A 22,889-nucleotide genomic window follows, 5' to 3' on the forward strand; every position below is an offset into this window, starting at 1 on the left:
TAAAGGGAGGGAATTTTTGTTAAGGGGTCTTCCCAAGATGCTCATTCCCATCAGGCTCCACAATGGGTACCACAAGCTGTAGAAACAATTAGAAAGGTTGAAAGGGGAAGGCAACCATCTCTAATTTTTTTGAAGTCATAGATGAAGAAATGGATGTAAGTATTCTGTGACCCTCTCCTCCAAGGGAGACCTTCAAAGATGATGAGGGTACATAGGTATTAATGAATATGGATAGAGCAATTATTCCTAGTGTTATCCTTGAGGATGAAGCTCAAGATGAAAGGATAATTGTTTCTCATTAGTTTTTGTCAGATGATAATTTTTTTCAAAACCCTTGAGTTCAAGGCCTTTTGGCTAAAGGAAAAATTGAAAAAAATGTCAGATCAAGAAATTAAAAATTTTGACAAAGAAAATGTCGAGTGTACACCACAGGAGGCAAGAGAAATGATTAAAAATAGCGGTATGATGTTAATCCCTAGGTGGGACTTAGAGAAGTTTTTTGTATTAGACTAAGTGATGAGACAGAAAGACCTGATATATGATCAAGAATTTGGGAAGTAGGGGTCAGGATTCAATCCAACATTAAGGCATTTGCACTCTTGGTAAAGGCCCCCAACATAGACAAACCCATCGTATTACATGGTGCAGAGTAGAAAGTAGGGGATGCTATTGTCAGAACTCTTGTTGACACCACAGTTGTAGAGGCTACCACAATGGCATTCCGCGCCTCACATTTTGCAAAGATAATTGTTGAGGAGGAAGAGAAGAAACATGAGGAGCTTAAGAAAAATCATGTTGCTCTCAATGCTAGCCACAATGAATTATATATAGAAAATGTTAGATTGAAGAAAGAGATAGCAACAAAAGATTCTACCTCCATGACAGGACCCATAATTGAATATTTGAAAAAGATGAAAGAAGAAGTACAGATAACATGTATCTAGAAATTAGGAGGTCCACAATTTTGCAAATCACCAGTAAAATGTTAAATAAATTGACTGAGGTGCATGCCCCATATTCTTTTGTATTCTAGGTGTGCACCCAATTGGGTGATATTCTTTCATTCTTCTAGTCACTAAGGGCTACAGGGTTTCCAAAAGCCACCATGTTGAAGGAGCTCCTCCTAGCAGTGAAAAATGTACCTTCTGCACCTCAGATTATGGGGGTGACATGGAGAAATTATAACACGATGATAAAGGAGCTTCCCCACATGGAGAGTGAAGATAGATTGTTGAGGGAAAAGATGGCATCCTTTGGGGGTCTTCAAAAGTGGGAGACCCCTAATATTTTGACTAAGGATAAGCAAATCAAGGATTTGGATAGGTGGAGGTTGGAGTTTGAGGAATCAATCAATACAGTTTATAATTCATTAGTAAAAGGGGACCCTGCCCAAAAGGAAAATTATCATTTAATTATCAATAAAATTCTTGAAATTGGTTCCTTGTACCATGCATTCATTATAGAGGTTGCCACTGTACTTGCAAATAAAACAAAAGAGGTTATTAGCAAGTTGCAAAGTTTGAGAGCTTTCACTTGGCCCACCACAGATGAAATAGACAATTGGCACAAGCACTATTACTCGCTTGAAGAGGAGCAACCAGAGGAAGGAGATTAGTCATTATTTTTGCCTTTTTGTGTTTGCCACATTCTTTCTATTGGTTTCCATTTTTGTAGGTGTCTTAGTGAGTACAAAATTAGCGCATACCTGACTTAGTCCCATGCCGCCTTTAGCACCAACTTTCAAATTTTGAGAATGACAGAAGAAGAGGAACGAAGGAATGCCAACCCACTCCTTCCAGGCCTGTTGCACCATTTATAAGAATAAGTTATTGCAGCTACCTTTAGCCCCTCTTCCTAGGGGGGTTTTTTGAATGTACTTGTAAAAGATGCCTTTTGGCATATTCTATTGTAATTAGCAATCATTTTTTGACAAGTATCTTACTCGGCCTAAAGCTTTCTTTGCTCCCTTGTCTTATAAAAGGGATATTATGGCCAGTAAGAGAGTATTCTATTTTTTTTTTAGATGCAGAATGTATTAGGAGACAGTATAAAGATAATACAACCAGAACATTTCCTTTCTACGGATATTGTAAACTTATGTCATTTTGTATCAGTTTCTTAAAATATTAATGAAGAAGAAGCATTTACAGATTGTCCCATTTTTATGTGTGCAGATTGTATGAATTTTTGTGTTAATGGCACATTAATTTGTCTTCTTGAATCAGGAATGTGTGGTCTTGATAGGGGGTCTCTTTTAAGGAAAGGGTTAAATTCTATTTCAAGATCACTACAATGTGTGCACAGTGAAATGTGTTACAATTTTACATGGTTCTAATAAAGATAGTATGCAAGTAATGACATGTTTGGATGTAAAATTATCAGATTTTCACAATCCATAAGAATATCTAAGCTGCTTCTAGATATGATTGTGTGACTTTTTTTTTATGCAAAACAAGTCACACAATCATATCTAGAAGCAACTCAGATATGTTTGGATGTGATGAAATGATGATACTTTGCAGTAAGCTATAATTTCTTTATAGGTTTGACTCTATTCACCATAGGATAAGCACTGGTCTCACCTTCTTAAATCATCTCAGAATCATGTATTATCCAATATCTTTTCATATATATTATTAGGAGTAGTAGTAGGAATAGTAATAGATTAAAATTGGTATCGATAGCTTAGTGAAAGTGTAAAACCAGGATTGCAACCAAAGTTTAGAGTTTATTAGCTTTCCTTGGTATATTTTCATTGGGAAATCTGCTTAAACAACATTGTCCATGTGTACATTAGAAAATTTTGTTAAGGCATTGTTGAGGTATACCCGCCTTGGTCTTGCAAAGCCAAAAGTATAGGAGATTTCAATCTTGTGACTAAATCTTGTTTGTTGGCTAAATCCAACCTTGAACTTGTTGATAAGAAAGTGGCTAAATCTTTAGGGTTTGGGGGTTTGTTGATTTGGGAACCAACACCATGCCAACTTCAAGTGCAACCTTGCAAAATTATGAAGCTCCAAGCAAAAGATTAAAAGTCAAAACCAAAGAGAACCAACAAAACCACTATCAAATTTCCATCTATAGAATCAGGAAAAATATCATGACATCATGATCTATCATAAAGAACATATCATGGTCTCAAGAGAACCTATTTCATTCCAGCACTATAATCTAAAATTTATTGGATATTGTTGAGAAGTTTGTTGGAATGATGTTTTGTCATTGATGTCAACATATTCTTCTGTGTATTTCAGTGTTGCAGTAAGATTAGATGAGTTGTTTTGGTCAGTGTGTTGCAGTTGTGTTGTTGTGGTTTAATGGGTTTTGAGATACTTATCTCTAGTTGATTTAGTAGAAGTTTCAATGGTCTGCATTATGTTTTGATCGAGTTGTGTGATCTGGTATTAAGGTTGTTATTCAGTATTTCATGTTATTCGATATTCTGGTTGGTGCTCCGCATGCTTGAGAATTTCTATATCTTGGTTTGTGGATTTGGTTGTGATTGGGACGTTCAGGTGTGTCATCAATTCATATGGTTCATGATTTGGAAGTCTGCAAGTGAATCTTTCAGTTTGATAGTTAGTTGAGTCGATGTTCTTGAGGTTTTGTATAATGATGATGAAGATTCTAGTAAGATGTGATGTTGCAGTTGTTGTTGTGGTAATTCACATTGCTTGTGGATGTTTCTAGATCATGTTATATATATTTTGTTGGTCTGCATTGATCGTTGTGCATGATATTGGTCATTTTCTTGATTCGGTGATGTTCTTCATGTTATGCAACATTTGTGGTGATTGTAGCATGTTGCAAGTGTTCGAGGTATAATTCTTGGTTTTGTTTCATGTTTGTGGTGGTGATTTGGGCCCAGACCATGTGTTAGCTGACATTGTTTTGGTCTGCATGTGTTGATGTAGTGTGTGAGGTTATTATTTTGTAATTTGTGTTGAGGGTTTAGCTAGCCTTGAAATATAGGTTGATGAATTGTATAAATATATGTAATATTCATTAGAGAGATGTATCTGTATGTGCGAATATTGTTTTGATCCTTTAGTGGTAGAAGAGAAGAGTGAAGAAGTGTGAAATAGTGTGTAGAAGTGTGAAGCCCAGAGTTTGAGTATTTGTGCTTAACCAGAATTATAACCTGACATGAAGAGATGCTATTTCATCAGTTCATGTAATCCAAATTGTTATCTGAATCTTGTAAGGCAATGAGCCTTCCTCAGGGTTGTAGCCCTTCTTGTATTTGAGCAGTGAGGTCTAGGTAGTGTGCCTAAATGCATGTGCATTCCCCATTGTAATATTTCACTTACTCCTAACAAGGTATTATCTCATTATGGGTAGGTTTCCACCATGGTTTTTTCCCTTAACTGGGTTTTCCACATCAAAAATATTGGTGTTATGTGTGTTATTGATGTGGTGTTGATTTATGCTTTCATTGATAATCATCAGATCTGAATTTGTGTTTAAGTAAACTTTGTGTGCAAACTGATTCACCCCCCCTCTTAGTTTGCTGCATTATTGCCTACAAAATCAAGAGTACATCATGACATAATATAAACCATACTCTAAACCAAAAACAACATCTCCAAACATATGAAGATAAACATCTCCTATCAATGAAACCCAAGATGCCAAAGAACCCTCACTACATATAAAATGGAATCCAAAAGTCCATCCCATACACCAAAAAACACTAAATAAGATCATCCACCATCCGATGGTGCATTCACATCACTACCACAAGCTCCCATTGAAATGTGTAATCAAGCTCTTTAAGCATTATGGTAACCATCTCCTAACTGAAGATCCTTCATGGCCCCAACACAATTAAAGAACTTTGTTCGCACCTTAAAAAATTTGATGAAATTTTGAGTGCCTAAGGTTAAAAAAATAAAAAAATCAATTACATCACTTAGAATCACACTTGCAAAATATACCTCAGAAGCCTACTTTGGAGATGTATAACTTGACACCCGTTGATCATCACAAGAAGCCACTTTGTAAGAATACCAATGTCACCTTCATATACACGCTTGTCAATTTTCAAAGCCATCAGTCACCATTTGATATTTTTTTAGGGCTTCAACTTTTCATGATTTAGAATGTTTTCATAATGGTTTTTTGGTTAAAAGAGCTCTGGTGGCCATCTTTGACAGTGAATATCTTGTGCCTCATGATGAATTTCTCAGAACCATTTTTTGTTGTACATTCCTTTGTCAAATGTCTACAAGTTGATATAAGTTACAAATTTTTGTGAGGAGATTTGATCAGTTTTCAAGGACCATTTCAAATGCTACATAGCTAAATTTTGACAAAAAAATGTTCGAACTTTAAAATTTTGAGAGCAACCTAGTTCACGATTTGGCCACAAATGTTACCAAATTTAATTTTGTGGCTCCATGACACTTGGAGTGCTCACAATGAAATCTCCAAAAAGAGCTAAAAAGGCTTTATCTAAGAGACATTTTGAAGTCCCTTAGATGAACAATGTTGAAGAGACATTACAATATTGAAGAGACATTTTACAAGTCTCTTAGATGAACAATATCGAAGAGACCTTTTGATGTCTCTTAGATGAAAAATATTAAAGAGACATTTTGAAGTCTCTTCTACCAGGTTATGGAAGACAATAAAAGAGGAGGAAATAAGATTAAAATGAAAGATTGGTGGACTTTTTTACTTGAGAAGGATAATCTATTCACAATACAAATATAATATTATTTTGGGAACACAATTCTCACTAATGATATTGTGAGCAACAATAAGATGTTTTCATCAAAAAGTAAAAAGATTTCTACGGAAGAATCAAAGGGGTGAATGGGAAAATGAATGCCACTAGGGAAAATCACTTTTATATCAGCATAGGATGAGAAGTACAATTTATCTTTCCAAATAAAGATAAATAATTCCACATAAAGCATAAATGAGTGAAAAAAATAAATAAAGGCACACTATATAGAGATTATTCCTGTTTGAAAGGCTGAAAATTATTACTTTCACATAGATTAAGACATTTCACATGAGTGGGAAGAAGTAAGGGTAATGTGAGTTGTGCATATGAAAACTTTATTCTGGAAGTATAGGTTGAAGATTAAAACCTAATGATAATGTGTGTAAATACTTTATAATTGGAGGGTAACTAAATGATTTATTGTTAGTAAAATATATGGTGGTCTGAAGCACTCCCTTGTATTTATAAAAGGGAAATCATGATCGATAAAAATGGGGTAGAATTAGACTAAGAACTTTAGGGAGGTATATATTCTAAAAATCTTTTTTAAAGCAAAGCAATGGAAACAATGCATATGGTGCTTTGAATATTGATTTCAGTTGTTGTGTTGCAATTATTGATAATTTATTATCTCGTTGTCTCCAACTTGAGGTTTTTCTTATCATTTAAATCAATACATAAAGGATGTACTTTGGTTTATCAAAACACATTTGATGTTTTTGTGTGATTCGTTTGATTAGCTTTTGTAAGGCATAATTAAATTCATTCAAATAAGTCACAATGATTTGAGAGATTTCATTTGGATTAAAAAGAATGACCTGATAATAAACCTCCTTGCACCTTTATACAAGTTATAAACATTAAAGTGTCAAACAACTTGAGTTATAATTAGTAATACGACACATATATCTATTGGCAATTTGGAGGAATTGATTATATGTGTTGCATTGATGTTTTGTCATTGATGGCAACACCGGTTGTTTTGGTTGTTTACCGGTTTTCGATTGGTTCCGGTAGAGTGGTTGATTATGTTATTGATCCAGTAGGATCTGATATGCTTTGGTTTGAGGAATTAGTTTGGATCTGTCATTCATGATATTCAGATGTGTATCACGATCAATTGGTTTGGGATTTGATGACTCGTGAGTTATCTAACAATTGGTATCAGAGCTTGGTCCTCTCTGCAGAAGCTTAACCGCTTGAGAAAGATCCTATGGCATCTAGCAGTTCAATTTCATCTAGTTCATTTGTTGCTGTTTTCTGGAGAGAAAGCTTGATGGAACAAATTACAGGGTATGAAAGATTCAGATGGAGACTCATCTTAGATGTCTTGGAAAGGAGATTTGGGAGATCACTGAGAATGGTGTTACATCATTTAATAAGTCATTTGGTAATCCTCCTCTGGCTGGTCTAGATAAAGAGCTTGAGAATGATTGTAGAGCTAGAGATGCCCTTTTGTGTGCACTTTCTGATCAACAAATTATGGGACAAATTGGAGACATTGAATGAAGGTGACCCTACTGTTAAAATTGCTAAACTTGATGGTTACCGGGTAAGGTATGGAAATCTAAAGATGGAAGAAGATGGAAGGATTACTGATTTTATGGAGAGAGTGAATGAGATTGTTCTGGGAATTCAATATTGTGGTGGATCTCTAAGAAAAGATGAAATAGTTTCTAAAGTACTGAGAGATTTGCCACCTGCTTATAAGATGAATGCTACTACAATTAATGAGTTGATAACTATGGAAAACACCTTTGTTAATAGAGATACCTTGGTTGGGAAATTATCTACTTTTGAGCTTGAGGAATTTGGACCTTCTGGAGCTGTTAAATCGAAACCTGCTTTTCATCCATCTACATCATCTACCAGCAAGAGTGATTGGAAAGATATATATGAAAAGGAACTAGAGGATATGAAGAAAGAAGATGAAGAGTTTGAGCAACTTGAAGCCTTATTTGCTAGAAGAGTGCCTAAAGGACTGACAAGAAGTAAGTATGAAGGAAAATCACCATTTAAATGCTTTTCATGTAATAAGATAGGTCATTTCGCATCTAGATGTCCTGAAAGGAATTCAAGATTTGAAGAAAGAGCTAGAAGATATTTTAGGCCTTACCATGATTATCAGAAGAAGCATAAGTATAGGAAAAACAAAGACAAATCATGCTACTATGCAGATGAGGAAGGTGTGACTGATTTTGTTGATGAACCGACACAAGATTTAGCTAGTGGATTTGGCAATGGAAAGGAATGGGTATTTTTGTCTATCAAGGAAGACGATCCGATACCTGAAGAGAAGGTCCTTGCTGCTAAAATTGAAGACAAGGATGAATGGGTAATTGACAGTGGATGTTCACATCATATGATTGGAGATAAAAGAAATTTCTTATCTATGCAAGAATTTGATGGTGGTTTGGTTAGATTTGGAGATGAGAAAGCATGTATGATCAAGGGAAAAGGAACAATATCATTGGATGGTAAGCATAACATTGATAATGTTTATTATGTTGAAGGTTTAAGGCATAATCTTTTGAGTGTAGGACAATTGGTGGATAAGGGATTTCGGCTACAGTTCAAGGATGGTAAATGCAAGATTATCAACAAATCTGGTTTGGAAATTGCAACCAGTACACAAACTAAAGGTAATATCTTTCATTTGAACTCTGGTGAGAAGACATGTTTGATTGAAAAAAATGATGAGAGTTGGCTATGGCATAAAAAGTAGTGTCATGTGAATTTTGATTGTATTGTGAAGATCAGTTCTACTAAGGTAGTCAGAGATATACCTAAGATTATAAAGCCCTATAATCCGGTATGTAAGGAATGTCAAATGGGAAAGCAAGTTAGGATTTCTTATAAGAGTGTACAAGACAAATCTAATGACATTCTTGATCTTATTCATACTTATTTGTGTGGTCCTTCTAGAATCAAAAGTTTTTAGGGTGATAGATATTTCATCCTAATCATTGATGACTATTCTAGAATGATGTGGGTTACTTTTCTAAGGGAGAAGTTTGAAGCATTTGCAAAGTTTAAAATCTTTAAAGCTAAAGTTGAGACAGAGACAGGATTGAAGATTAAATGTTTAAGGTCAGATCAGGGTGGAAAATTCACATCGAGTGAATTTAACAGTTATTGTGAGAAGAATGGGATAAGGAGATAGTTGTCTGCACCTCAGACACCTTAGTAGAATGGAGTTGTGGAAAGGAAGAACAAAACTATCTTGGATGCAACTAGAACCATGATGATGGAAGCTAATATGTCTCATACCTATTGGAGAGAAGTTGTAAGCATGACGATATACACATTTAATAGAGTTCATTTCAAAGGAGATCCCGGTAAGACATCTTATGAGTTATGGTTTGGTCATACACCGACAGTTAAGTATTTTATAATCTTTGGTAGTAATTGTTATATCAAAAGAGATGATTCCATTGGAAAGTTTGATCCCAGACGTGATGAAGGAATATTTCTTATTTATGAAAGCAAAGCATATAGATGTTATAAAAAAATATTGCAGAGAATTATGGAGAGTACAAATGTCAAAGTGGATGAGCAGAACATAAGTAAAATCAGAACTTACAAGAAAAAACCAGCAGTGGAAATGATCATAACTGAACCGGTAGCACCTATACCAGAACAAAATGTTGAACCAGTTACTCCAACAATATCAGAAAATTCAACAATAACTGAAGATCAGGACAAAGGAACATACAATCAAAAGACTCCTAGGTATGTAAGGTTGAATCATTTTGAAGATCAGATCATTGGAGAGAAAAGCAAAGGAGTGATGACAAGAAGAAGGTTGTCAACTGATGAGGTATGTTTTATCTCTCAAGTTGAATCAACATCAGTAATTGAAGCTTGTAAAGATGAATATTAGATGAAAGCTACAGAATAAGAATTAGATCAGATAGAAAAGAATAACACATGGACTTTAGTTCCCCGACCTAAAAATAAGAATGTTATCGAAACTAAATGGGTTTGCAAGAATAAATTAAACGAGGATGAACAAGTTGTGAGGAATAAAGCTAGATTGGTTTGTAAAGGATATTCTAAGAAGGAAGGAATTGATTATGGTGAAACCTTTGCACCTGTAGCTAAGATTGAAGCTGTGAGATTATTTCTTGCTTATGCTGCTCATAAGAATTACAAGGTTTATCGGATGAATGTTAAGTGTGCATTTCTGAATGGATATCTTGAAGAGGAAGTTTATATTGATCAACTTGATGGATTTTCACTTTCAGATGACAAAAACATGGTCTGCAGGTTAAGAAAAGCTTTATATGGATTGAAACAAGCCCCTAGAGCTTGGTATGCAAGACTGGATAAATATCTTTTGAAGCTTTATTTCACTAAAGGTAATGCTGATAATAATTTATATTATAAGATCACTAATGATGACATATTAATTATTGAGGTCTTTGTTGATGATATCATTTTTGGAGGTGAAGATAAGTTGTGTATGGAATTCTCTAACAATATAAAGAATGAATTTGAGATGTCTATGATTGGGGAGATGAGATTTTTCTTAGGTTTGCAGATTACTCAAATTGATAAAGGTATTTTCATCTGTCAAACTAAGTATGCTAGAGAGTTGTTGAAAAAAATTGGTATGGAAAATTGTAAACCGGTTAGTACTCCTATGGTTACAAGTGAGAAATTGACAAAGAAAGATGCATCTACATCGGTAAATCCTACTAGGTACAAATCTATGATTGGTGGTTTGTTATATTTGACTCAGACTAGACTGGATATAATGAATGTAGTTTGTATTGTATCAAGATATCAGAGTGATCCTAGAGAAAATCAGAGTGTGGTGAAAAGGATTTTCAAGTATTTGCAGGGAACAACTAAATATGGTTTGTGGTATCCTAAACATGATGACTTTACATTATGTGCATATACAAATGTAGATTGGGCTGGAGATGTTGATGACCGAAAGAGCACATTTGGTGGAGCTTTCTTTCTTGGAAAGAAACTTGTTTCATGGATCAGCAAGAAGCAGTCATACACTTCTTTATCTACTGTTGAAGTCGAGTATGTTGCTATTGCTACTAACTCTACACAAGTTCTATGGATGAAGCAAATGTTGAAGGATATAAAAGTGGATTGTAATGAACTGGTAGTTATTCACTGTGATAACTTTGTTGCTATTGATATATCAAAGAATCTGGTATTTCATTCTAAGACAAAGCACATATCTATCAAGTATAACCTTTTGAAGGAGAAGGTGGAAGCAAATGAAGTCAGACTGGTTTATGTGAACACTAAAGAGAAAATTACAAACATTTTCACTAAACCTTTGTCTAAATAATCATTTGAGTACTTTAGAGACAGATGGGGGGTTTCCGCACCTCTGGTAGAGACCTAAGTGATGTTGATTAGCATCAGTCCCGTATGCATTATCAGAGTTATTACTTATTTCGGATTGATGTGGTGGTGCTACTACTTAGGGAGAGTAGTCAGCTGTATGTTTCCAAGGACTTATGAGTTTTCATTGATGTTTTATGCCAGATCTTTGGCATTGATGTCAAAGGGGGAGAGATATATGTGAAAAACAAGCTTAACAAAATACCAGTCGTAAGTGAGTTTGGTTCAAAACTTCATTGCTATATCATTTTGTGGGAGATTGTTGGTTGTCTTCCATTGGGGGAGACCTATTTGGCATTTCTTGGCACTTGGATGTTTTTTCACATCTAGTGTTGTCATCAATGCCAAAGGGGGAGATTGTTGGCAATTTGGAGGAATCGATTATGTGTTGTATTGATGTTTTGCCATTGATGGCAACACTGGTTGTTTTGGTTGTTTACCGGTTTCCAATTGGTTCCAGTAGAGTGGTTGATTATGTTATTGATCCAGTAGGATCCGATGTGCTTTGGTTTGAGGAATTGGTTTAGATATGTCATTCATGCTATTCAGATGTGTATCACAATAATTTGGTTTGGAATTTGATGACTCATGAGCTGTCTAGCAATATCTTGACTCTAATGCCCAGTGGAAGGAAGACACTGATCCATAAAAGATTAATTCTTAAAATATCATACTCACATACAGTTTCAATTTCATGTTTTAGGAGGAGTAGGAGTAGGGTTTAGATTAATCTATTTCAAACATTCATGGCACTCTGAAGTAGAGGATGATTTAATTAGAAATTTCCTAAAGACGTATAATTTGATTAAATATCAAGAAGTACACCCACCTAGGCAAAGCAGAGCTTGAAGAGCAGAAGATTTTGAGCTTTGTTGCTTGAGTCTTGTTCATTGGCCAAGATACATTGTCAAACTTAATCATAGAATCTAGAATATTCTTAGAGTTTGGCAACTTGTGGTTTTGGGAACCAACAGATTGGTGACTATGCTAGGGAGACAAGTAAGCAATCCTATTGGAAAAAGAGTCAAGGTGTTGAAGAATATAAAATCCATGCTTGAAGATTTGTCACAACAGTGGTATAGGATTGAAGAAAAGACTCTACCATGGGAGAAGACCTAGAAGAAGAAAATCCATTACTCTTAGGAAGAGGTGGTGACTCTGTAAGAACCTAATGTAAAAAGTGAGCAACAGTTGCAACACTCCCATATTTGTTGTAAAAATATCTAAGATGTGTCAGTATACATATCCCTACGAGGTTCCAAATATGATAATGTATAATATACAACAACAATGTCAACCATGCCCATAGAGAGAAGTATTTATATTGGAGAAATATAAATCACTCAACTTCAATGACATCTCAGGTTATCTGAATCACCTTCCTCTTAAGCTTAGATAGCATGTGCCAAATTTTTATGGAGATGAATCCGAATCAACAATTAAACATTTGGAAACATTCTATGATTTTGTGGAGGAATTTCAAATTTGTCCAGAATATGTAATTATGAAACTATTTGGAAGGTCTTTAACTAATCTTGTAAATCACTGGTTCAATTATTTACCTTCACAATCTATACCATCGTGGGAAGAGTTAAGGAGATTATTTTTGTGCTATTTTTATATAGAACATGAATATACTCAAGAAGATAATAATGTATGATATATTAGGCTAACTTGGAATTCAGAAAATTTGATAAATTTCCAAACTAGACAGGTTCCTATTGTTCCTGTACATAACCAACCTCAAGTACATTGTCAACCAATTGCAATTAGTGTTGATTTAGCAGTGTGTACTCATGAATTATATACCCTAAAAGGATATGAAGGAGAGTTTGCATTGGATTTATTTAAAAGAATATTGAATACATATATGCAAATACATATTGATGTAATGCCTGATGAATCTATGTGTGTTGAGTTATTCATGAGACTATATGAGCCTAATTCAATCTATTGGCCTAAATCTTCAAAGACAATAACTCTTGAGCAATTATTGGAATTGGTTGTCACCGAAGAAATGATTAGGAGTAAACATATTAAATCTCATAATGCTGAAATTGGTAACATCATTGATGGGTGTGAGGAGAGTAATAAAACATTGTAGTCTATGGAAGTTACAAATGAAGATAAATATGCAAAAGGAACACTTGCCTCTCTAGAGGTAGATTGTAATGTTGAAAATACTACTGATCATGTGTTGTACAAACTTCCTAATGAAGATATTAAATACACTAGAAATGAAATAAGTCAAGGGGAAATTGAACAAATAGTAAATTCATCCATACTTGAATGCCATAATGACACAATTGGTGAAAAAGAGGCATGCATCAGTGATGAGGCAAATGAGGAGGTAAGTTTACTCGGTAGTGAACAAGTTTTAGGGCTTCTAGCTATAGAGTGTCAAAAGTATACTTATGAGAGAAATTCAAAATTCTTATACCCAGCTCACATTGAATTTGACAATGAAGACGAACAAAATAATGAAACAATGCAAATAGGAGAAATGAATGTGTTTCAAGGCAATGTTACATATAATATTGGTAAGGGCATATGTTACAATTAGCACATTGAAGAAGTAAGTACATCTGAAAATGGCTTCCAATTTTTTTTAAATATACTTGTACGATGAAACAAGTAGCAAATCTAATTTATCAATTTTAACATCTTGCATAGTCATAACAACATTTGAAAGATCTACTTTTATCTCCCCAAACACCTCTTTTACTACTATAAAAATTGATTGTTGTGAGAAATCAAAATATCATTTGGTTCCTCTATGGATGGGCTGGTTGTACTGGGACAAGAAGGTTGTTCAAGAATGATAGATTGATTTTGTGTAGTTTGATAATCATGCAAAGGCTGACATCTTCTAAAACCTAGAAAAACACATTGATGAACTTCCTCATTTATAGGCTGCTCTAAAATATAAGGAGTTGATTGAGCTTCATGAATGGGCTTTTCAAAATTTTCCTCTTGATTAATCATAGGCTCTTGAACTAGAATATGCTTTCTAAAACTTGGGAATGCAAACATTGGAGGTTCTTCTTTAACAAGCTCTTGACAAGGAGGACACTTAAAACTTGGAATCTCAATTTTGGGAGATTTAGGAGACTCGCCTTCTCTAAAGCTTGCTATTTTGACCTAAGAAGCCTCTTGCTCGGCAAGCAATAACTTCATCTCCATTTCTTTTCCAGAAATCCATTGTTCAAGATTCTCCTCAAATTGTCTTTTTTGCATCTCAAATTGTCAATCCTAAAGATAAGCTTGATAATCTGTGTATTCCTGTTGCAAGTCATAATCTTGTTGACATTCATAGTTATAATCTTGTGAGAATTCATAAATATATTCCTGTTGGCATTCATAGTTTGGATAGGCCAATTGTTCTTGCAAATTGAATTCAATGTCTCTTAATTGTTCAGTGTAACCCAATATCATGTTATTTATTTCACTAAAGTCCATACTGTCAATGTTTTGAGGTTGATTTTGGGTAGATGGAGGCTGAGTGGAAGCTTGAGCATGGGTGTGTGGGTGTTAAGCATGTTGAACATGTTGGTTATTGACTATTGTATAAGAATTTGGATAAAAACCAACATTGTGGTTGTGTATATATGGTTGATAAGAAGGCTCATGGACAATATTCTCATAATATGTGGTTGGGTATACATATTGTCCTTGAAAATTTGACATTTCTACACATATAAAGAGTTGGAACTCATAATATAAAGATTATTTTGAAACACACTAGAACTTGTCTCCTTAAAACCAAAAGATAGTTTTTGTAGAGTCGCCAGGTGTGTATGGATCTTATCTCCAAAGGTTGAAAAAATTGATTTTCACACCAAAAACTAGAATTGTATAGAGAAGCTTTAGATTGAAACAGTCCAAACTATCCCACCAAGCATGCCAAAAACTGTTGTCACAAAGGATTGCACCTTGATGCTAAGTTGGGAGGTCAACAATCCTATAAAACATGGAAACACCTTTGAGCCCGTGGGTTTCTCAAAATCAGGGTTAATCTCTAGAGAGAGCTGGTTCTCCTGATGGACCTGTTGCAAACTAACTTTTGATGGAAAGAGGATAGAAGGATAATTGGAATTTAAACCTATCCTAGGAGGTGATGCACCATATATCTAAGAAGACTAATCAGTTGCTCAAACTCACAATGATTTTAAAAAATCATCTTTACTCTACGCACAACTCAACTTTTACTCAAATCCAACAAAAATGCTTCACAAGAATATTAATCAGGTTCTTGAAGGAAAAACTAAATGCTTTCACAACTAAACAACTAAATATTTCAATACAACTTATAACTTGCTTGAATTTGAATATTTCATATCAAGGTGTATAAATGAGACATAATTCAAGGATTCTATATATCAAATCACAAAAAATACATCAAAATCATTCATCAATTTCACATAAAACATAGTTTGGAGAAGGAAAAACTTGTTTCTTTTATTGAAATAAAGGGGTTGCATACAAACTGAAAATGCTTCTAAAACTGAGTTACAGTGCTCATCTTAAGCCTGAAAGAGCTCTAAAAGCTACAATACAAGCTGGAAGAAAGAAAGACATAGATAAGAGGAGAATAATGTATAGAAAAGAAAGTCTCCTTTAGATTAAAGATGTAACTGATTGCCTCTTGATCTTAGCTTGAATTGTGGTCTTCATTCTTGTTTTCATCTTCAACTTTGCATGTCTTTTGTTGTCTTGACTTTTATAGCTTCCATTATTGGCATTTGATGTTTTGGCGATTCTCTGGTGAAGATTGTTGTTTCCTAATGCTTATACATTCTTAGGAGTTGTCATTCATGACAACTCAGCCTACTGATCTAATTTGGTATGGAGTTTTAGCTAACCGGATGTCTTGGATAAAGTATTTCTAGATTAAGGCTGTTGGTGCAATTCAACATACAGTTTTGTGATCATTCTCATTTATGATGAAGCAATTTTTGGTTTCGGTGATTAGTGATTAGCTGGTTGGGTAAATGAAGTATATCATCATGACAATTCACCCTCTGGTGATGATTCCTATGCTTGATTAACAGTTCGGTATTCAGTAGAGCAACAATAAAAAGTATTCATCATATTTGGTAGTATAACGTTTGACTGGATTCTTAGAGTTGATTCCGGTGATTGGTGATGTGTTTGAGCTAGTTGATGAGAACTATAAGAAGTGTGTAATCATTTATTTTGGATCTGAAATATGGTTCAGTAAAAGATCTAAGCCAACTTGCAGCTACACGTTTCATTTTTTTTATATTTGGTGAAGTCGACTTGTGGAAGGTCATTCTTGTTGGTGTAGATATATAAGATCGATTGGGTAAATGCATTTTTGGTATGAAGATGATATGTGTGATGATTTTGTAGTGATTGAGCAGAGTTACATGTGCGCATCCTTGCATTGTGTTGATATGGTAAGCAGAACAATGCGAAACAAAGCAGTTTATCAAGACAGTGCAACAAATTACTTTGTGCCTAACAGAAATCGATACTTGGCATAGTTAGATGTTATTTTCCAGCTCATCACTCAGTATAATCCTTTTGTAATCATCTATAAGGCAGTGAGCTTTCCTTCGGGGTTGTAGCCCTATTTTTGTAATTGAGCAGTGAGCTCTAGGCAGTGTGCCTAAATGCAAGTGCATTCCCCTCATGTAATATTGTTCTACTACTGGCCATAGTGGAATAATATTGTGGGTTAAATCCCACCGTGGTTTTTCTCTTTCTGGGTTTTCATGTAAAAATATTGGTGTTATAGTTATGTTCTTGATTACTTTTTGTTTATGCATTTCAGTTTCTTATTTGTGTATCTGGTTGATTAAGAATCAGATCAATAAATTTATAAATACTGGAACACTGATTCACCCCCCTCTCAGTGTTCATTGATTCCAACAATTGGTATCAAAGCCTAGTTCCTTTGAGAAAGCCTAATAGCTTGAGGAAGATCTAGAAGATTGAATCAATGGACACCAATTTGGAGAGACAACTTAGTGTGGCACTTGAAGACCTTGATTCAACAAGGAAAGAAGTAAGTTCCTTAAAGAGAAACCTAAGTGAAGCTGAAGATTTGATTGAGACATTGAAGGATCAAGTGAGCACTTCAAGAGACAAGAGGAAAGAGTTGATGGACAAACTGAAAGAGAAAGAAGAACAAAGCATGAAAAATCAAGACAAGACTGATGAATGCGAAAAGCTTGCTAGAGATAATGTTGTTCTGAAGAATGACATGCAATCCATTGTTATGAAACTGACATAGGAGATTGAAGACTAGAAGAAGAATGAAGAAATCCTAACTCAATCCTTGAAGGATAGGTCTGATGAATTTTGCAAATTGACATATGAGAATGATCAGTTGAAGCTTGAACTGGTGCAGACAAAGAATGATGGACAAGAACTTGAGAGACAAATCATAATTCTGAGATATGAGCTGACTACTGCTAATGAGTACAAAGAAAAGTTCAAATGTAGTTCAACCTGGTTGGATGAGATGCTAGATAGTCAGAGACATGGGAGAGACACAAGAGGACTTGGATATGAGAAAGGAGAATCCTCCGGTTCTAGATAGAGAAATGCAAAATCTAATCATCAGAAGAGCAAGAATCCTCCGATAAGACAACCTGATGCTTATAAATTCAATGATAAATGTTTTACTTGCAATAAATTTGGTCATATGGAAAATCAATGTAGAAGTAGGATGAATAATGGGATGATGAATAATGTTCCTACCTTTATCGATCAATGTTTCAAATGCAATGATTTTGGTCACAAGTCAAACATGTGCAGAGTGATGAAAATTTTTCAGAAAAAGAGATGTTTTGCATGTGGGATGCTTGGAAATATCTCTAACCAATGCAGGCTGAGACAAAATCAGATGAATTTTAGGACTATGCAGAGAAATATTGTTTGCCATGAATGCAACAAACCAGGTCACATTGCAAAATATTGCAGAAGCAAGAATAATGGTCTGGTAAACAAGAACAAATCAGATGACAAGGGAAAAGAAGAGGTAGAGGAAATAAAAGATCAACATAAGAAGATGTGGGTTAAGAAAGATGATTATAATGTCTCCAAGCCTGAATCTAGTGATGGAACCTCATTCGGTAAACAGGGCTTTTTGGCCTTAGGGGGTTTTTTTCATGCAGATTCATAAAACCCCCCTCTTTGAAGTTCTATAACTGATTTTGGAAGCTTGAAAAAGGTTTAGATTATGAATGTAGATGATATCCAAAATATTGTCTGAAGATTTAAGGTTTCGGTGAGCGATTTCATGAAAAATAAGGCAATCAGAAGCCGAAAGGTTGAATCATTTATTAGAACCTAAAATTAGGCTTTTAGAGGTTTAAAAGGAATTTCAAAGGTTCATTCTTCACAATGTGATCAAGCAAAAAGTGCAGATAAACAAAGAAAAGAGATTTGGTAGCCTTAATCGAGCTTGTAGTGATCTGAAAGCGATTTCTTGCAACTGGTTGAATCAAAAGGTATTTATCTGTGTCACGAAGCTATATGTTTTGTAACCCTAAGTTCAAAATGGCATCTGCATCCGGAATTAATACTCCTTTGGTTGTTGAGATTAAGGATGGGGCAAGACTTAAGTGTGTCAAAGATGATCCGAAAGGAGCATTTTCTTTGGTACCCTAAGTGTTCTTCATAACGAAGATATTAGGGCATACATCCATTGTGATCTCGAGGAGCTCGACAGTGCCGACATGCTATCCCTATATAACTTGCATTTGGTGGACAACTTGGGAAACCTAAAACCATAATAAAAGTGTAGTGTCATAAAATTGCGACCCTTGCAATTTTAACCACATTTGAGGCCCTCACCTTGGCGACGGTATCTTTTTCTCCAACTGAGACCCCTTTCTGCACCTTCACCCTTGAATTTCTCCCATTTGAGCCCTGATATGGCCTCAGGACCCTGTCCAGACCCCAAGATAGGGTAGGATAGGGGTGTGGCACCTCTATCTCCCTAGGATAGGGGCGTCGTGATGGGGCCCCCTGGTCCTATTTGCATTTTGGGATTCCAAACTTTCTCGATGTTGGCCTTTGGTGAGATGAATTAATTCTTTGCATGTATAAAAGAGAGTTAGTCTTCTCATTTGCATACACACAAAATACATGAAATACATGATAGGCAAAATTCAAGTGAAAGGTCTTCATCAAGCATTCAAGTCTTCAAGCATCCATCATGTCTTCTTCTTCATGTGTCTTCTTCATTCATCCATTGGAGAAATATTACAACATTCATTTGCAAGCATATATGTGTGTTAGGGTTTTGTCATGTTACATGCCATTTCATACAATGCTTGTGATTACATTCAAGAAGAAAAGCAATCATCATCAACAAATTGCAGATCTACAAAGTATACATTTCCATTATTTACATTTAAACACTTGCAATTACTTTCTTTCAAGGTTGAATCCTCAACTGGGGTTTGACTGAGGCTAACCCCTATCCACAACCCTTCTTCCCTTATTTTCTGTGTGGAGGTTGCAGGTGCACAGTTGTAATTGTGGGTTTGGGCTTCATTTGTAGAGACGAAAAACCCTTTTCATTTTGCGGATTTTTCGAAGGATCATGTGCACTTTCAACATGGTCCTGACGAATTTTCTCCAAATTTGCAGGGTAGATCCATATCAGTCTAAATATATTAGATCCAAAGTTCCAGCACGATCCCGAACTGGTAGCTCCTCATTTCACCCATTTTATCTCTCTTTTCTGCATAGTCAACAAGTCAACTATTCTACTTACAAAAGAGGGCAAATTACAATTCAACACTTACAATCCACTTAGAGTTCACATCCTTGTTTACCTTGGATTTGGATCTAGTGGATTCAACCCCTCTTTTGAATGTAAAGAATCTCCCAAGTGAAAATCATCGTAGTGATTTCCTTTCTCTCTCCTAGGTGGGGAATGAGTAGGGTTCAATTTTCCACTTTACATTTTGGTGAACCCGACGTCCTACATCTTAATTCCGATTTCTTATTTGTTAGATCTAAATAATTGCAATTTGAACTTTAAAATTTCATTTCCAAGTTTGATCTTTTTGCAAAATTTAGAGGTTAATTGCATAAAAACCCTTTTTTTCATTTTGGGGAAATTAAGCTTGCGAAGTATAGCATTTTGGTTGCTTGTTTCAGATCTGATGTCTATTTGAAAATTGCAATTCAAATCTATCTTTTCATTTTGAAATTAAGTGGTTAAATCGTAAAACCCTAATTTTTAAGAATCTCCTATTTCAACCTTTGACTACTAATTTGACCTATCTAGACATCTCCAAATCAGCTGTTTTTTTGGATTCTGCAATAAAATCATAATTTCTATCATCCCTATAAATTTTGAAAAAAGTTGGTCGAACCGTGTTGAACTTGCACATGGTCCCTAGCTTTTTTCCCAAAATTTTGGGAGTCAGAATTGACTATATTTTTCTGCTTAAATCCAGGAAATTGGCCAACTTTATCAATTTTTAAACATCCTAAGGTCGAAAACAAATTCAAAACTGAATGTTTGATTTTCTTGCAATTTACAAAAAATCTAGATTTGAAATTGAATTTGTGCAAAACTTGGATCTTACTTCAATTTTCAGATTTATCATTGTTGTCAGACTTGTCTTCTTGCCTAAAATTCAAATTTTCAATTTCCCTCCTTTTCCTAAAATTCAAACTTTCAAAATTCAGTGGTTAGGTCCTAAAACCCTAATTTTCAAATTTAATTGGATTTTGTTTAAATTTCAATCAATCTCAACCAATTTCAGTCTTCTAAATATTATTAAGGTGGCCCTATCCATTAGGTTTGACCTTTTTCAAATTTGCAATTCAATTTCTTAACTTTTTCAAAACCCTAATAGGGTCCTATTTCGATGTTCAAACCTTAATTTTGCATATCTAGAGATCATAAAATCAATCAATTTTTTGGGGTTAGCTCTCAAATCATCGTACTTTCATCCCTGAAAATTTCTGAAAAAGTTGGGAGGACCGTGTGCACTTTCAACACGGTCCCTGACTTTTTTCCCGAAATTTCAAGAGACTGTTATGACTATATTCATTTGCTTAAATCTAGAAAATTGGCTGATTTTGTCGAATTTTGATCCCTCTAAAATAAAAAACAATCTCCACTTTCAACATTTCAATTTTCAAGATATAGTTTAAAATTAAGCGGTTAATTAAGAACAACCCTAATTTTTAATTTTAAAATTTCAATTCAACAACTTTCAATTTTTAAAATTAAGAGGTTTTTCAATAGGCCCTAATTTTAATCTCTTTTGGATAATTTTAAATTTTAAATTAAGAGGTTTTTTTTTTCATAATCTTAATTTTAAATTTCAATTTCCTAGGAGGTTGCATTATTATTATTTCAATCAATTTGTTTATTTAATTGATTAATCAATTTTCCTAGAATTTTGAATTATTCAATTATTTTGCAAGTTTTAAATTTCAAATTGAAATTTCACATTTGCAATTCAAATTCCATTTTCCCTCCTTTATTCAATTTTCTATGCATGTATGGGGTGAACATTATTATGGTCAAATGACATATGAGTTTCTTGTTTGATCATAAGTGCATATGGAGTTCTTATCTTATTTTGCTAATTCAATTTCAAGTTACATTAAAAATGTTCATGATGTTCCCTTTCATGCATATGATGATAATTTAGTTCTCTCTTCATTCATAGCTATGATTTACCCTCTCCCAAAATTGATCTCATTAATGAGGGCACATTGGTGCAAAAAGGGAATATGGACACTTCTTCCAAAGATCTCCCTCCTAAAGATAAATCTTTGGAGAATTGTGTTCCTTCTTCTCCTAAAAAGTATCTCCCTCATAAGGATTATTTGGTGCAAGAGGATGATATTATGGCTACTTATCCTAGTGATATCATACCTTCTTTTCATGATCTTCCTTCTAAAGATGAAGCATTAATCATATGATAGTCCTTTTCCTAATGAGTGTCTTGAACATAAAGATACCTTAGAAAAAGAGGATGATATTATTTCTCATCATAATGCTCTCTCTCCCAAAAATCAAGAGCCTAACAAAAATCAAATCAATTCCAATCATGTTCCTAGGAAACCAAAAATTCTTCCTGATTATCATGTTGTGCCTTACACATATACTAATGAGGTAGTTGATGACAATGTAAGTGAAGCATTGTATGCTTTCTTAGTTCCTACAATACTCTCTTCAATTCACTCAAACACACCATCTCCTACCAAATAAGTTCCTAAAGAAGAACTCTTAGAGGACGATTGGGGGTCCTTAGATTTCACTCCTTCATTTTCTAGAAAGTCTAAGATGCCCGAATTTCATATTCCAATTTTTTCTCTTAACAAAAATCTTGAAATTGATTTGGCCTCATTAAACTTAAATCCAATTTCCCCTAAGAGTGAAACCTCTTTTGAACATACACATGGATGCAATGGACAAATGCTTGAACGTGAGCGACAAAGTCACGAGAAATCACATTTTCCTTTGTCAACATCTTCTTCTCCATTGTCTTGTAAATCCACACCTTCTCATTCTCATTTTGAGTTACAACAAGAAAATGTGTTGACCAATCTTCTAAATTCCAAATTAATATCTCCTCTCTGTCTTAAATGAAGAAAAAAACATAAACAACATTCTCAAAATTATTCCTTTTGTAAATATCATCATACTCATGGCCATTCTACTAATGAGTGTCAATCTTTGAAAAAACAAATACATTACATTGATTCAAGCATGTTAAAAATAACATTTGACAATGAATGACATATTCATCATGATCATTTAAAATACCATTCA

Source organism: Cryptomeria japonica, chromosome 10 (assembly GCF_030272615.1).
Source record: "Cryptomeria japonica chromosome 10, Sugi_1.0, whole genome shotgun sequence".
Classification (NCBI taxonomy): Eukaryota; Viridiplantae; Streptophyta; class Pinopsida; order Cupressales; family Cupressaceae; genus Cryptomeria; species Cryptomeria japonica.